The sequence below is a fragment of the Hoplias malabaricus genome, chromosome 15 (genome assembly GCF_029633855.1).
Source record: "Hoplias malabaricus isolate fHopMal1 chromosome 15, fHopMal1.hap1, whole genome shotgun sequence".
Lineage (NCBI taxonomy): Eukaryota > Metazoa > Chordata > Actinopteri > Characiformes > Erythrinidae > Hoplias > Hoplias malabaricus.
The window spans coordinates 9256683-9271793 of NC_089814.1; the positions used below are offsets into that span (position 1 = coordinate 9256683).

Consider the following 15111-nt stretch of genomic DNA (forward strand, 5'->3'; position numbering starts at 1 on the left):
TGTAGAGAAGTCATAAGCAGGTGGGGACTTCCAGATCGAATATCCTCAGATAATGGGAAAGAGTTTGTGGATAAAACAGTGAAATTAATTTTTCAAAAATTGGGAATTAAACAGCTTCTGGGAGCTGTGTACCATCCGCAAAGTCAAGGGATTTGTGAAAAAATGAATGGTGTCTTGAAAAATCGGATTGTTAAAATCTGTCAGCACACGGGTTTAAATTGGATAGCAGCACTTCCATTAGCATTAATGGTGTGTCGCTCAAGTGAGCTGCGTGATTTACACATGACTCCTCATGAGTTGATGACAGGCAGAGGAATGCCAACGCCTTGTATACGTACAAGTGGGAAAGGTCCAAGTTTAGCCCTTTTAGAAGATGACATGCGAGCATATGTTTCATACTTAGCTAATTTACATAAAAGAATATCCACATACGTTTCAGAAAAGAAGAAAGGAAGACTACAGTGCAGCCTAGAGACAAGGTGTTTGTAAAGGTATTTAGAAGAAAATGGTATAACGAACGCAGAGAAGGACCTTTTGAAGTTGTTCGCAGTACTGGAACGGCGGTTCAAGTTAAGGGGTCTCCAATGTGGTATAATTTTTCTCACTGTGTTAAAGCACCAAGTGAAGAGAAGCCTTTCTCAAAGGGAGGAGAGGTTGCAGGTTCAGGAGAGCCAAAAGAACATGAGGAAGAACAGGTTGAAAGTAACATGCAAGAAACAAACCAGAGTAAATCTCCTGAATAGGAGATTGTCCCTGGTTTGGATGATGCTAATGACTCTGTGTATATTTCTGACGATGCCAGACATGACACAGCAGATTGTAAACAAGACAAAAAGTTTGGAGAAATTGAATTTCAATATGTCCCACAAACAGCAGGTCCCATTCCAGAATGCAGTAATTCCATTTCAAAACAGTTCAGAGACTTGGATCAAGAAAAGAGTCCAAGACCAGTTCAAAAAAATGTTAGACCTAAACGTTATGAGAACTAAAGAGAATGAAACTTTAGAGAATTTTACTTTTCCAGTGTCGAAAGTTAGTGAGGAGGTAAATGGATCACATCTAACTACACTAGTGCCTTTGATAATTTCAACAACGTCATCCCCTTTGAAGACTGTGATTAAAGTTAAATTAGATCAAACAGTTTATCTTCCCTGTAAATGTGGAAGATTTAATACAGGGAGTAATAGTCCTCCTGAGTGGAAAAATAGTTGAGGTGAAGAAGTGGTGTTAACAGGACCTGAAGTTGATCATTTGCCTTGTGACCAGAGAAAGTATCTTTTGTTTAATGCCTTTAGGTGGTTCAGAGTTAGAGATCCATCCATCATCTGTAACCGCTTATCCAATTTAGGGTCGCGGGGGGTCCAGAGCCTACCTGAAATCATCGGGTGCAAGGCAGGAATACACCCTGGAGGGGACGCCAGTCCTTCACAGGGCAACACAGACACACACACATTCACTCACACACTCACACCTACGGACATTTTCGAGTCGCCAATCCACCTACCAACGTGTGTTTTTGGACTGTGGGAGGAAACCGGAGCACCCGGAGGAAACCCACGCAGACACGGGGAGAACACACCAAATCCTCACAGAAAGTCACCCGGAGCGGGAATCGAACCCATAACCTCCAGGCCCCTGGAGCTGTGTGACTGCGACACTACCTGCTGCGCCACCGTGCCGCCCCTAGAGTTAGAGATGATTGTTCAATTCTTTTACGTAATGTTACATGGGAAGATCAAGGGGAATACACTTGTACTTATTTGGAGCCAGAACCTAAATTTGTGCCATTTCAAAATGTGTGGAGAGAAGGGAACATAAATCGTACAGTGATAGTTATGATAAAGGACCAGAGTCCTATTGAAGTTTTTACATCTACTGAAAAAGATCAGGACCAAACCACTATAGCAATGACTATGAAGGTTACTAAAGAACAAATTAAGCCAATTACTTTAGCTCCAGAAATAAATAAAGGAAATGTAACAAATCAGATTACTACTTTAGATATGCCATTAAAGGAGATGAATATTACTACACTGCCAATGATGACTTCTGCTTCGGGTATATCTGAATCTATCACAACTGTTGAAAATGAAAAAATAACAAAATCACATAATGTTGTAAAAGTAACCCAGACTCCTGAAGTAATGTCCTTTCCATTGCAGAAGAAAGTAAACATAGCACAGCGTCCAGAGTTAAATATGGAGTATGAAGTGAATATTAGTCAAGTGACTTTTGAAGCTAGAAACCCAATGGAAGACATTGATTCCAATGGTTTAGTAACCACTCAGAAAATCACTTTAGAAGGGCAGAAAAAGTTTTTTATTTTGACTGGACCTCTGAAGAAATGACTGACCATTACCATGCATTACAGAAAAGAGAAGCAAAATGGAAAGCTTATGGATTTGATTCTTCAGTGTTACAAATAACAGACCCATGGGCAGCTAGAAATTTATGATTTCAGCAAATAACCCATTCCGTAAGAATGAGTAAGAAGTTGACTGGTCCATGTGTGGTGAAAGTTCCAACACCAAGCACATGGCCATCAATTTTAGAGACAGTACCAGAACCACTGCATGCTGTGTCAATCTTATGCTTTATCATGGTTATTATATCAGCAAAACTCTGAAGAAGGATATTTGGTGGGTTTGTGGAGATAAAGCATACATATTTCTACCATATGGGTGGACAGGCTGTTGTTTATACTCTCCAAAAAGGTGAAGCAACTGATGAAGGTAATTCTGTGAGAAGAAAGAAAAGGGAAACGGCTCAGTTTCAGAGTTTGGAAGCCTACCATTGGAGAATCAGTATAGGAGAAAAATGGGGTATAGGATTATTCCCATGGTATGGTGTGACATTGTTAGCAGATCATATAGATAATATTACATACACTTTACAAGGGTTTGCTAATGAAACAATAAGAGGGTTTCAGTATTTGTCAAATACACAAAAAATTACAGGTTAACATTGTTGAAACACGACATGGCTCTGGATTACATTTTAGCAAAGCAAGGGGGTTTATGTGTGGCTTGAATCTAACAGGGGATGTCTGTTATATTTATATGCATTGAAGCATATAAGGGAGGCGTTTGGTCCATCAAAAGGAGCTGGATGGTCTGTGAATGCTTGGTTATTGGAGAAATTAGGACCACTAGGAGCAATGTTGGCTCAAGTTTTTGGAGCAGCTCTTTTAGCGGTGTGTATAATGTTTTGTTTTTGTACACTGTTGTTAACTTGTGCAAAGGCTATGATTTTGAAATGGGTTGGAGTTGTAATGCCTGGAGATCAAGTACAGATGCCATTATTAAGTAGAACTGACTCAGACAAACATGAGGAGGAAATTTTGGAAAACAACCTGGTGGAAAGATATCCATTTTCAATATCCACTATTATTTATTTTACTATTCAATTATGACATTATTATTTTGTTAGGTTTATTATTTAGTAATCAATTATAAAGATTCTAGGATGAAGTATAAACTGTAGCTTATAAAACGTATTAATCTATTAGTATTACTATTATTAATTTGTATTTTATGTTTATTTGCATCTGTCATTTTTGCAAAAGATACTGGCTGGCTGGATTCTGATGAAACAAGAACAAAAAGTAACTGCTTCAGCATTTAAAAAAGAACAGAAAACTCCAGTATTGTGCTTGTAAATATGGATTAACATTTAGTGCTAGTTTTGCTGTCAGGAGCGAGGGGCGGATTGAGGGAGGCGGACGCACTCGCTAAAACACAGTATATTTAATAAAGGATATAACAACACAACGAGACTTAAACATAAAGAAAACAAACGGAGCAAAGCAGGCTAAATTAAACACGGGTAACTAGACAGGGTAAGCGTGACAGACGGACAAAAAGCGAAAACAACGACAAAGGAAAAGAGACGGGGAGAAGCTGTGGAGACAGACAACGAAACACGACCGACTAGACATGGGAGAAATGAGAAATGTACGACCAACAGGACGTGACACAATAGGGCTTAAATACAGACACAAATGAGAAACACCTGGACAGATAACGAGGACGGGTTAACACATGACACGGACGAGGAGGTGGGACGAGGGCGGAGACAAGGATATAAACAAAACATAGCCATGTGCTAAAAGCACATGGCCAGGGACAACAGACATGACGAGACGAAGGCGTGACAGATGCCCCCCCCCTGAACGCGCAACTCCCGGGGCGCGTACACCTAAACCCCCCAGGAGCTGGCACAGGAGAGGGCATGGAAAACATGACAGACTAAGACAAGGAACCATGGGAGACAGGACTCAGGACAGGACGGGAACAGACACAGGAGCTGGGGACATGACAGGACCGGATAAATGAGATGGGACATGGGACATGACAGGAGACTGACAAAGGGGGGCAACAAGAGACTGAAAAAGGGACGAGAATGGATTGGACAGGACGGGAGTGGACACATGAGACTTGACAGGACACTGGGGTTGCATATTGGACAGGAACTGTGACAAGACAGGGGACTGAACAGGTTTGGGGACAGAAGACTGGACATGGACAGGTGACAGAACATGGGACTGGAATGGAGACAGGACTGGGTGCTGGGAATGGACGGGAGCAGAGACTGGTGACAAGACACTGGACAGGATAGGAACATTAGACTGAACAGGAGACGGGACAGGTGACTGAACGCGGGATGGGTACGGTGACTTGACATGTTTGGGGACAGTGGACTGGACATGAGACGAGACAGAGGGTTGAAACAGGGACTGGACAGGACTGACAGGGGACTGGACAGGAGACGAGACTTGAGACAGGACCAAGGGTTGGAACAGGGACAAGACAGAGGGTTGAAACGGGGACTGGACAGGACTAACAGGGGACTGGACATGAGACAAGACAGGGGACTGCACGCTGGATGGATACGGGGACTGGACATGAGACGGGACTTGAGACAAAACAGAAGGTTGAAACGGGGACTGGACAGGACTCGGTAGGGGAACAGGGACCAAGACGTTTACGGGGACTGACACAAACACAGTGACCGGGACAGGGACAGAGACAAAGACAGACACAGGCACTGCAACAAGGACAGAGACAGGAACCAATATAACAGGGGGGTGCCCAGGACTGGCAAAAGTCTGTGGAGCAGTCTGAGGAACCAGCCTGGGCACAGTTCTGGGGATCGGCCCCGAAGTCCTTGGGGCCGACCTACGGACATGGACAGGAGTGGCCGTAGCCGCAGTCACGGGGACAGGAGTGGCCGTAGCCGCAGTCACGGGGACAGGAGTGGCCGTAGCCGCAGTCACGGGGACAGGAGTGGCCGTAGCCACAGTCACGGGGACAGGAGCGGCCGTAGCCACAGTCACGGGGACAGGAGCGGCCGTAGCCACAGTCACGGGGACAGGAGCGGCCGTAGCCAGTCACGGGGACAGGAGCGGCGGGTGCCGCCATCACGGAGACAGGAGCGGCGGGTGCCGCCATCACGGAGACAGGAGCGGCTGAGGGAGCCGCCTTCACGAAGACAGGAGCGGTGGGTGTCGCCATTACTGAGTCAGGAGGCCCTGCAGCGACATCCACGGAGGCAGGGGAACCTGCGACGTCGTCCACGGAGGCAGGGGAACCTGCGACGTCGTCCACGGAGGCAGGGGAACCTGCGACGTCGTCCACGGAGGCAGGGGAACCTGCGACGACGTCCACGGAGGCAGGGGAACCTGCGACGACGTCCACGGAGGCAGAGGAGTCTGCGACGTCGTCCACGGAGACAGGAGAAACTGCGACGACGTCCACGGAGGCAGATGAATCTGCGACGTCGTCCACGGAGACTGGAGAACGTGCGACGACGTCCACGGAGGCAGATGAATCTGCGACGTCGTCCACGGAGACTGGAGAACGTGCGACGACGTCCACGGAGGCAGATGAATCTTCGACGTCGTCCACGGAGAGTGGAAACAGTGCGACGACGTCCACGGAGGCAGAGGAATCTGCGACGTCGTCCACGAAGACAGGAGAGGCGCGCGCGTTAATGAAGACAGGCGCGGCCGTTGGCGCCGCTTTTACAAGGACAGGAGTTTGTGCTGCTCGCCGGGCTCGCGCTGGAGCTGTAAAGGGTTTAGGGGGTTTCACAGGCGCACCCATTAGATCCCCTCGAGGTGCGCCCCTGTTAGCCTCCGACCTCAGAGCTACGGAGGTGAGGCTAACAGCCCCTACCCTTAACGCCCCCCCAAAAATTTCCCCGGACCTGAGGGGGTAATCCTCCAGCGAGGGGGGAGCTCCAGCACGCTTCTTCCGCCGACTCTTACGACTCGCGCTGGCGTAATCACTCGATTCACGAGCTGCCTCCTCCTGTAGGCGTTGATTAACGCTGGCGTGTATCTGCCGGAGCCGGCTACTCCATATCGCAGCCCTGTCGAACATATTTTCTGTGCTAGCTGCGTCCTGGGGGTCGTACATTCTGTCAGGAGCGAGGGGCGGATTGAGGGAGGCGGACGCACTCGCTAAAACACAGTATATTTAATAAAGGATATAACAACACAACGAGACTTAAACATAACGAAAACAAACAGAGCAAAGCAGGCTAAATTAAACACAGGTAACTAGACAGGGTAAGCGTGACAGACGGACAAAAAGCGAAAACAACGACAAAGGAAAAGAGACGGGGAGAAGCTGTGGAGACAGACAAGAAAACACGACCGACTAGACATGGGAGAAATGAGAAATGTACGACCAACAGGACGTGACACAATAGGGCTTAAATACAGACACAAATGAGAAACACCTGGACAGATAACGAGGACGGGTTAACACATGACACGGACGAGGAGGTGGGACGAGGGCGGAGACAAGGATATAAACAAAACATAGTCTTGACAACAGACATGACATTATATATATATATTGTGTGTGTGTGTGTGTGTGTTTTGAAAATAACATTGTGTTTGGTATTTAATATGCAAACCTTTACCTTTGGGAAATGTGTCAGTATAACAATTAATTTATGTTTTGTATTCTTTATTCCAGATTGCAAACATATGTTCCTGCACTTTTTTAAACTTCTGTTTTTTGGCATATTTATGGCAAGACCATAAATATTTTGCACAAATCACTAATATAAGCCTTTTAAAATTCTAGTCAACTGAATGGAGATAAAACACATAGGGAAGGAATATGAGCATCTGCAATATCTTCAGACCATTCAGCTATTTATTATAATGTTTGTAACAACTATTTAATACTAAAATTTTATTCAAATCAAATCAAATTTTATTTATATAGCGCTTTTCACAACAAAAGTCGTCACAAAGCAGCTTTACAGAGATCCGGGTCCAAGCCTCCTATGAGCAAGCCAGGGGCAACAGTGGTGAGGAAAAACTCCCTCAGCACACGAGGAAGAAACCTTGGAAGGAACCAAGACTCATACAGGGAACCCATCCTTCTCGGGTCGACACCGGAGACACAACAGAGAACAGAACAGAAGTAAAAGTGAAATGATGACAGATGAAGGGGTTATAGTAATGTAAATGTAGTATATTAGTGATGTATGAGTCTGATGAAGGAGGAGGTGATCAGGGATTCTGTGTGAGTTAAAAGTAGGTGCAGAGTTAATCTGAGATAAAACAGCACGGCCAAGCATGATAGTGTAGATGAGACAAGGCCAGGAACTTGTACAGGACACACAGGGTCAGGGGCTGGATCAGGGCAACACCTGGAGAGCAGCAGGACATCTCAAAGCATGAGAGAGAGACAGGAGAAAGAAAACCAGACAAAGGGAACAAAAAAATATAGAGGTTAGTAGGGTCATGGTAAAGAACGGGCAAATTTGTCCTGCGAAAAAAGCTTCCACGGGTCAGGTAAGAGAACCCAGCGACAGACGGCGTGTTGGCGGTTACTAGAAAGCTAACTAAAAAAGCTGTAGCTATGGTCGTATGACAGGGTTAATACAGAACAGTGATAATTAACCTGATGCTGTGTATGGGGAAAAAAGCTTGTCCCATTTAGGGGTGGGGTGGGCATGGCTAGGTCCCAGAGGAGGTTTCAGAGCACCTGTAAGTCCAAAATCGATGACCAAAGGAGATTCACGGTGAACGTAGTCTTCTAAGACACCCTTGAAACTTCTGTAAAAACTCAAGCAAACCACGAAGCAGACTCTTTAGAGATTCCAGAAGCAAAAGACCTTATCAGCAAAATCCATAAAAACAATAATAAAAGCAAAGACTGGCAAAATGCAAATGAAATAATGTCAAATAACTGCAAAGAGTATCTTATATAAATAAACTTGGCACAAAAAGTAAGGAAATTTGTGTTTGGTAGATTATTTTTTTGTTGTAACAATGCTTCTTGGCAGTATATCTCATACTGTTGGAAAGCCTGTTAATTTCCCCTTTAAACGGTGCCACATTTGTAAGGAACATGCATTTGTGGGATGAGCAGTAGAGCTGAGAATGTGGGTTGCGCCTCTTTAAAAGGTAAATGTGGCATCATTTAACAGGCTTTCCAACTATATAAGATTTATTGCCCAGAAGCATTGTTACAACCAGGAAATAATCTACCAAACACAAATAACACAATTTTAAGAAATTTGTTTATTGTTTTTTGTAGAAATTTTTAAACAAAATTATATATTTTTAAAAAGTTTAGCTTTTTCTGTAAAATTTATGTAAATACGAGGGTGTGTTTAGTGTTGAGTGATATTTTTTTAGGACTGTGGTCTAAACTACCTCCATGGTAAAGTTTTTATAGCAAAGTTGTATAGTTAGTGTTCATTGTAAGTTGAACCAGAAAACTATCTTGCACTGAAATATTTTTAATATGTTTACTGTATCATCTTTCAATAAGAATATAATTAATTAATATGTGTGTGTGTGTATTTATTAATTTTTTTCCACATAAGATATCAATCCAGAGGTGTCTTACACCAGGAGAAAAAAATTGTTGAACTGATGGAGGATGAATGCTGATGCAGCACCACAGACACTTGTGATAATGGCTATTGCAGCAGTGGTAATGGGCAGTCTTTGAATTTACCACAGCCTTCATGAAGCATTTTGGACTGCTGTAGGCACTGAACTTGAAATATCCAAAGGGACAACATAAACATTTAATGCAGTGTAAAACATCTTTGTTGGACTAAGAGATGAATGCACCTACAGCGTTCAGTCCTTAAGAAAGTCTTCAAGCCATAGATAGTATGTGAAAGGGTTGCTGGTAGGTTTTGAGTTTTTTACCCACACTTATCAATGTGATGTCCTTCAAGAATGTAGTCTATTTTTAGAGGACTGTGGCGTTGCAGGGTTGGTAACTGCACCACTTTGGAATAGGATTTGATGAAACACTTTAAAAATCAGTACAGCTTGTCTGGTTTTGTTGTTTGTTTGTAGGCTGCACCACTCTAAAGCCTTGTATTGGTGGTAAATTCAGAAAGAGCTAAACATTTGGTTTGTTGATTTTCTTTTTGTCCTGTTATTGGATATTAATGCTACCTTAAGTTTTTTTTTAACCTGTTTGAAATATGTTCAGATATGGACTCATTTATGCATAATTTTATAAGTTAGTATTTATATTTTACACTTCTAAAAACATACCCACTGCTAATTTGCAGTCTGTCTCCTCTAGATGGTGAAAGTAAAATATTGTTGATAGAAGGAGAAAGTTTTAGCATGGTTGCTGTTATAAATATGTACATTCTTGTTTCATCTGCTGAAGCTGTAACATGAATAAAACAAAGCTTGTTTCTTTTCAAGTTTAATGCTTCATTTCTTTACACTTCACAATAACTGTCCTTTAAGCTTAATGACAGAACTTAATATTCCTTAGTACTTATTTCAGTAAGTGAGAATGTAATGGTTACGTAAGTTTTGTTAATTAAATAATGTCAGTGGTTATTATTAATTCTTATTTATAAATAACGTGTTATATAATTTTCATATACATCTATATAGTCTATAGGACTCATAATATTTGAATATTCATGAAACTGCCATTAATGGAACACAAAAATGGACCAATAACAAAAGCAGAAACACCTTCGGTTAACAGCCGTTTTCTGAGTCTGGGCCAACTTCAAGAACCTCAAGAAAACGACTTAGGCCCAACTCTGTGCCAGCATTCCATAGCTATCTGGATCCATAATATTTGACTGTTTTTGCTTAAAATATTGTAAGTTGTCTCAGAAAGGCCTAACATTTGAGGACTTCAAGACTGTTTAAGGGCAGGGGCGAAAAAATAAAAAGCACCTAGTTTTCATCCTAGATTTATGTAAATTTAACATTACATCGTTAGGTAATTTGAATAGATATTGCATTGCAAATTTTCATGGCACCATTTTTTTGCTCTAGAAGGCACATCATCTTAATTTATCGCAAGAAACAATACCCACGGGGGACTCCGTTATTTATTTGCCATATGAAGCGCAGCCGATTAGGCAACTTGTCTCTTTTTTTGCCACTCTATAGGGCACCATAGCGATGTTTTTTCAACCATGGAGGCACAAAGTGGGGCCCTGCACACCCCCACAGAGTCTGCTAGTGGATACTATGCATTTTAATTTTGTTTAGAAAAATAAATCCATTATATTAAAAAAAAATCTGTTCTTATGAATACATGTGAATCTGGAGGACTTCATTTTACTACTTTTTAGAATACGTTTAAAGTAAAGTGGATTAAGCAATATTTAATCTATTTCACATCTATTTGGAATAAGTTGTTTTCATTTTTTCTTACTTTGTGCTTATAAAATTCAGAAAATCCTTCTGAAATGATTACATTTCCATCAGCAGTTATCTATCTATCTATTTATCTATCTATATATATCGTATATTTATGACCCTCCCCCCACTGCCACAGGACTCCCAGACGCTCATCGGTCCACAATGACCGCAGACTCTCGGAAGGAACGCCCTAAGCATGCAATTCTCAAATAGTTTTACGCAGAAACGTCCCATTGCCAGGGTTCTAAGAGCCTCAGAACGTTGTGTTACGCAAGAAACCACGCATTCACATGATGAGCAAGCAAAAGCTGAATTTTATCGATGTTTTACGCGATTTTCAGGGGTGCTGAACATCTCCTGCAACTGTAAGAGACATTAAATATTAAGTTAGAAGTTATAGTACATGTTTACAAGTGATTTAAAACGCCATGATTTGAAGAGAGGTGCGTTCCACGTGTAACAAGTCTGGACGGAGCTAGGTGGGCTCGGTTTGTTTTTTCCATTGTTTTATTCTGGAAAACGATTGAGTGTAGACAGCTGAAATTCAGTGTGGCTTTTGTTGAATTTGTTGTGAAAACGTGAGTTGGTGTTGTGGACTGTGTGACAAGAAGTTTGTGCAGTCAACTAATACATTGTGATTAGCAGCTATCGGCTTCTGGAGTTTTCAAGCCCTGAAGAGCAGAGAAGCGCGCGCCATGTCAGGTTGGTAACGGCCATTTTGTTTGAAGTTTGTGTTTTTTTTCTTTAGCCATCTCAAGTGAACAAAGTCATCAATACTTTTTATTGCATTACGCTTACTTTTCTAATGTATGCTGCAGCTAGCCAACGTGTCATTATGACGAATAGCAAGTGTTATAGTTAGCCTTTAACCCACATTATGTAATGTCCGAGCTAATAGCCAGGTCGTTAAATTTTGAAATTTGATTAATTCCTTACAGTCTACTTAAGAGGTTGAGAAGTACATTTTTTCAAAAAAATTTTTTTTTTCAAAATAAAAATTTTATTGTTTCCAAATAAATAAAATCAGTGACATAGGTTTTTTAAAATTGACCTAAAAATCCTCTTCCTTTTGTTAATGCTTATTTGCTCTCTCTTCCTTCACTTCTACAGATGACTCAACATTAGAAAGTATTTTTTTTAATTGGTAAAGGGTCTATATTTCTGGTAGTTTTTCCATTTTGCTGTAATTCTTCTAACTGAAAACCAATCGTGCACATTAGCTGATGCTAATCAATTTCAACAATGTGTAAATTATACTGAATGTATGCAATTATAGTTGCAAATAAGGTAAAAAGAAAGTTTAAAACAAACTTGCCAAAGCCTGTCACAGGTGAGCGCAGTGAAGTTAGAGGATTAGAATGGGTGAACATATAAGGCAGGAAACAGAATTACTGCTTTGAGAAATCCCTGCAGATGGTAGTACCCAGACAGCGAGCATATATCGGTCCACTGGCATTAAAAGGCTGGCATTTTGTCTAAAATTCTGTTTAATCACCAGTGGTCCACCCTTAAAACGCTGTGTAAAACATTGCTGGACTTACGCTTTATTTTAAAAATCAAGTGACAGTGAAGTTTTTAAGGGAACGTTATGCTTTAGAACAGCTTTTTGTACTGTTTTCCTATATGTGATTTTAATGCTGTTTTCAACCTATGAAACAAATGGCTTGACAAAAATCAACTGTGTAAATACACTTTCAGTGTAAATAAATCTAGTCTGAAAAGGTTTAGGAAAACTGGTAAAAATACGAGGTCCGTTTGATCCTTGACAGGAAATAGGGGATTTGATTTTCCAGGAAATTCAAAGGCTCTTGGTGATTTGGGAGGCCTTTTTTCTGTTTTTCGTTTCTCATTTTTTTCCTCGTGCTACATACAAATAACAAACGAATATTGACTGTGAACCACTTCTAATAAGATATACATTACAGTATAATAAGTGTGTAGTTGAACAGTATTTGTACTGTGTAGTGTGTAGTATTGCCATCTGCTGGCGATCTTTGTGAACTGCGGCGCAGGTTCAACTCTAGCGACAGTTTCGTGTTATTTTGCTCTTTATGAAAATTGATTTGTACATAATGTGTTGCTGCGTAAAGAGACCTTGGGTAATCAAAAAGCACTGTATAAATGCAACTAATTATTATTATTATTATTATTCTCCATGTGTCTGTGTGGGTTTCCTTCAAGTACCTTTCAATGTGGCTTGAGTGATCAGGAACTATTCTACTGTCATTTATGACTTTGTTTCACTAGGGTAAAAATATAATGTGACACATGCCAGTTTCCTATTAATACAGAAACATAGGGTGTGTCTGAATTCGCACCCTATTTAGTGTACCACGTTAGTGTACTAATTAGGGTGTCCGCCATTTTGTAGTGTTCCTAATTCGCTCCAGGTTTACTCTGCAAAATGGCGGACGGGATTGAAGGAGTTGTAGCGACCAGTTTTGTTTGTGATTGTGGTATTAATTGTAAGAAGTTTAACATTATAAATTGTAATGTGTGTCTCTGTTTTATGAAATAAGTTTATTTTTAAACTGTGTGTAAACAGCCGTAAGCTACAAATCTGTGAATATAATTTAACTCGTTTTTGGTTGTTGAGTGGGTTTATAATGATTTAATTTATCACAGCTACTGATCTCAGCTTATCTACCTCCACAGGGTGGGAAGTTTGATGCCCTCCCTGCCCTTCCCCAGATTAAAGTTTGCCAGATGGGTTACTGGACACATGGCAGTTGAGGTGATGATAAGAGAAATTACTTGACATTTCATTGTTGGCTAAGTGTTCTTCATAGTTCATGGGATTGCCCACTGTGTGTTACATGGTCAGAGAATCTTGAGTCTTAAATCTCATGGCATATCAAGAACACTTGGCACTCTAAATGTTACATTCAGTCTCCTGTACTGACGTGGGGTGTGTGTGTTCTCTTTACAGATTATTCAGAGTATTATTACCAGTAGATTGACCAGAGGAGGATAGGTCACCCCTTGTGAGCCTTGGTTCCTCCCAAGGTTTCTTCCTCAGCTGAGGGAGTTTTTCCTTGCCACTGTCGCCCCTGGCTTGCTCACCTGGGGATTTTTACATTTCATGTCAAATATTTGTCTTACTGGAATTCTGTGAAGCTGCTATGTGACAACACCAGTTGTAAAAAGTGCTATACAAATAAATTTGATATGATTTGATTTTGCCTCAAGTGTGTCTTTCAGCATCTTAACCATGCCCAACATTGCCAATATGGGTTAATAAATTGTGATTGTATCTAATGTAAGTATTTGTGGTTATTGTGCTGAGATTTTTTTGACTAAGCACAGTCCTGCTCATAAACATATGTTTGTGCAACTGAATGTGTATGTTCACAGTGGGTGGCCTTTAGGGTACAAGGATTATTTATACTTAAGAATTAAACTAAGAAAAGGTGTCTGGATACTTTAAAGCATTACAAACAATGACATAAAACTGATAAACTGACAATTTTTTTTTTAAAAATAACACACTCTGTAGGTATATTTTTCACTTCTACTGCATCATAATCTGTAATGAAAAATATTTAATAGATGTGAGGTGTGGCAGTAGGAGTTTATCAGTGAGATGGTACTAATTTGTGCAAACAGTTCAGTTTATTTAAATTCGCTCCCTGCAGGTAATGTGTTTACACATTTTGTGTATGATTGTAACAATTTTGCATAAAACCATTTGTCTTAGTCCTAGTAAAAACATACAGTGGACATGGAATTAACTTAAAGAAATGTGTGTTTGGTAGATTATTACTTTGTTGTAACAATGTAGCAATAAATCTTATACCGTTGGAAAGTTGTTAAATACACTTTTACAAACCGGATTCCAATAAAGTTGGGACACTAAACAAATTGTGAATAAAAACTGAATGCAATGATGTGGAGGTGCCAACATCTAGTATTTTATTCAGAATAGAACACAAATCACAGATCAAAAGTTTAAACTGAGAGAATGTATCATTTTAAGGGAAACATATGAGTCAACAAATCCCAAAAAAGTTGGGACAAGGCCATTTTTTACCACTGTGTGGCATCCCTCCTTCTTACAACACTCAACAGACGTCTGGGGACAGAGGAGACCAGTTTCACAAGTTTAGAAATAGGAATGCTCTCCCATTCATGTCTAATACAGGCCTCTAACTGTTCAATCGCCTTGGGCCTTTTGTCGCACCTTGCTCTTTATGATGCGCCAATGTTCTCTATAGGTGAAAGATCTGGACTGCAGGCTGGCCATTTCAGTACCCGGATCCTTCTCCTACGTAGCCATGATGTTGTGATTGCTGCAGAATGTGGTCTGGCATTATCTTGTTGAAAAATGCAGGGTCTTCCCTGAAAGAGATGACGTCTAGATGGGAGCATATGTGTTTCCAGAACCTGAACATAGTTCTCTGCATTAATGGTGTCTTTCGAGACATGCAAGCTGCCCATGC

The 15111-nt window shown here is 41.1% G+C and overlaps 1 long non-coding RNA gene across 1 annotated transcript; it reads left to right on the plus strand.

The window, feature by feature from the left end:
* The first annotated feature begins 10972 nt into the window (after nucleotides 1-10972).
* LOC136667954 (uncharacterized) lies at nucleotides 10973-13821 on the plus strand. The gene is made up of 3 exons (XR_010795450.1): nucleotides 10973-11374; nucleotides 13328-13406; nucleotides 13602-13821. It is a non-coding gene; the product is annotated as an uncharacterized lncRNA (long non-coding RNA).
* Nucleotides 13822-15111: the final 1290 nt, after the last annotated feature.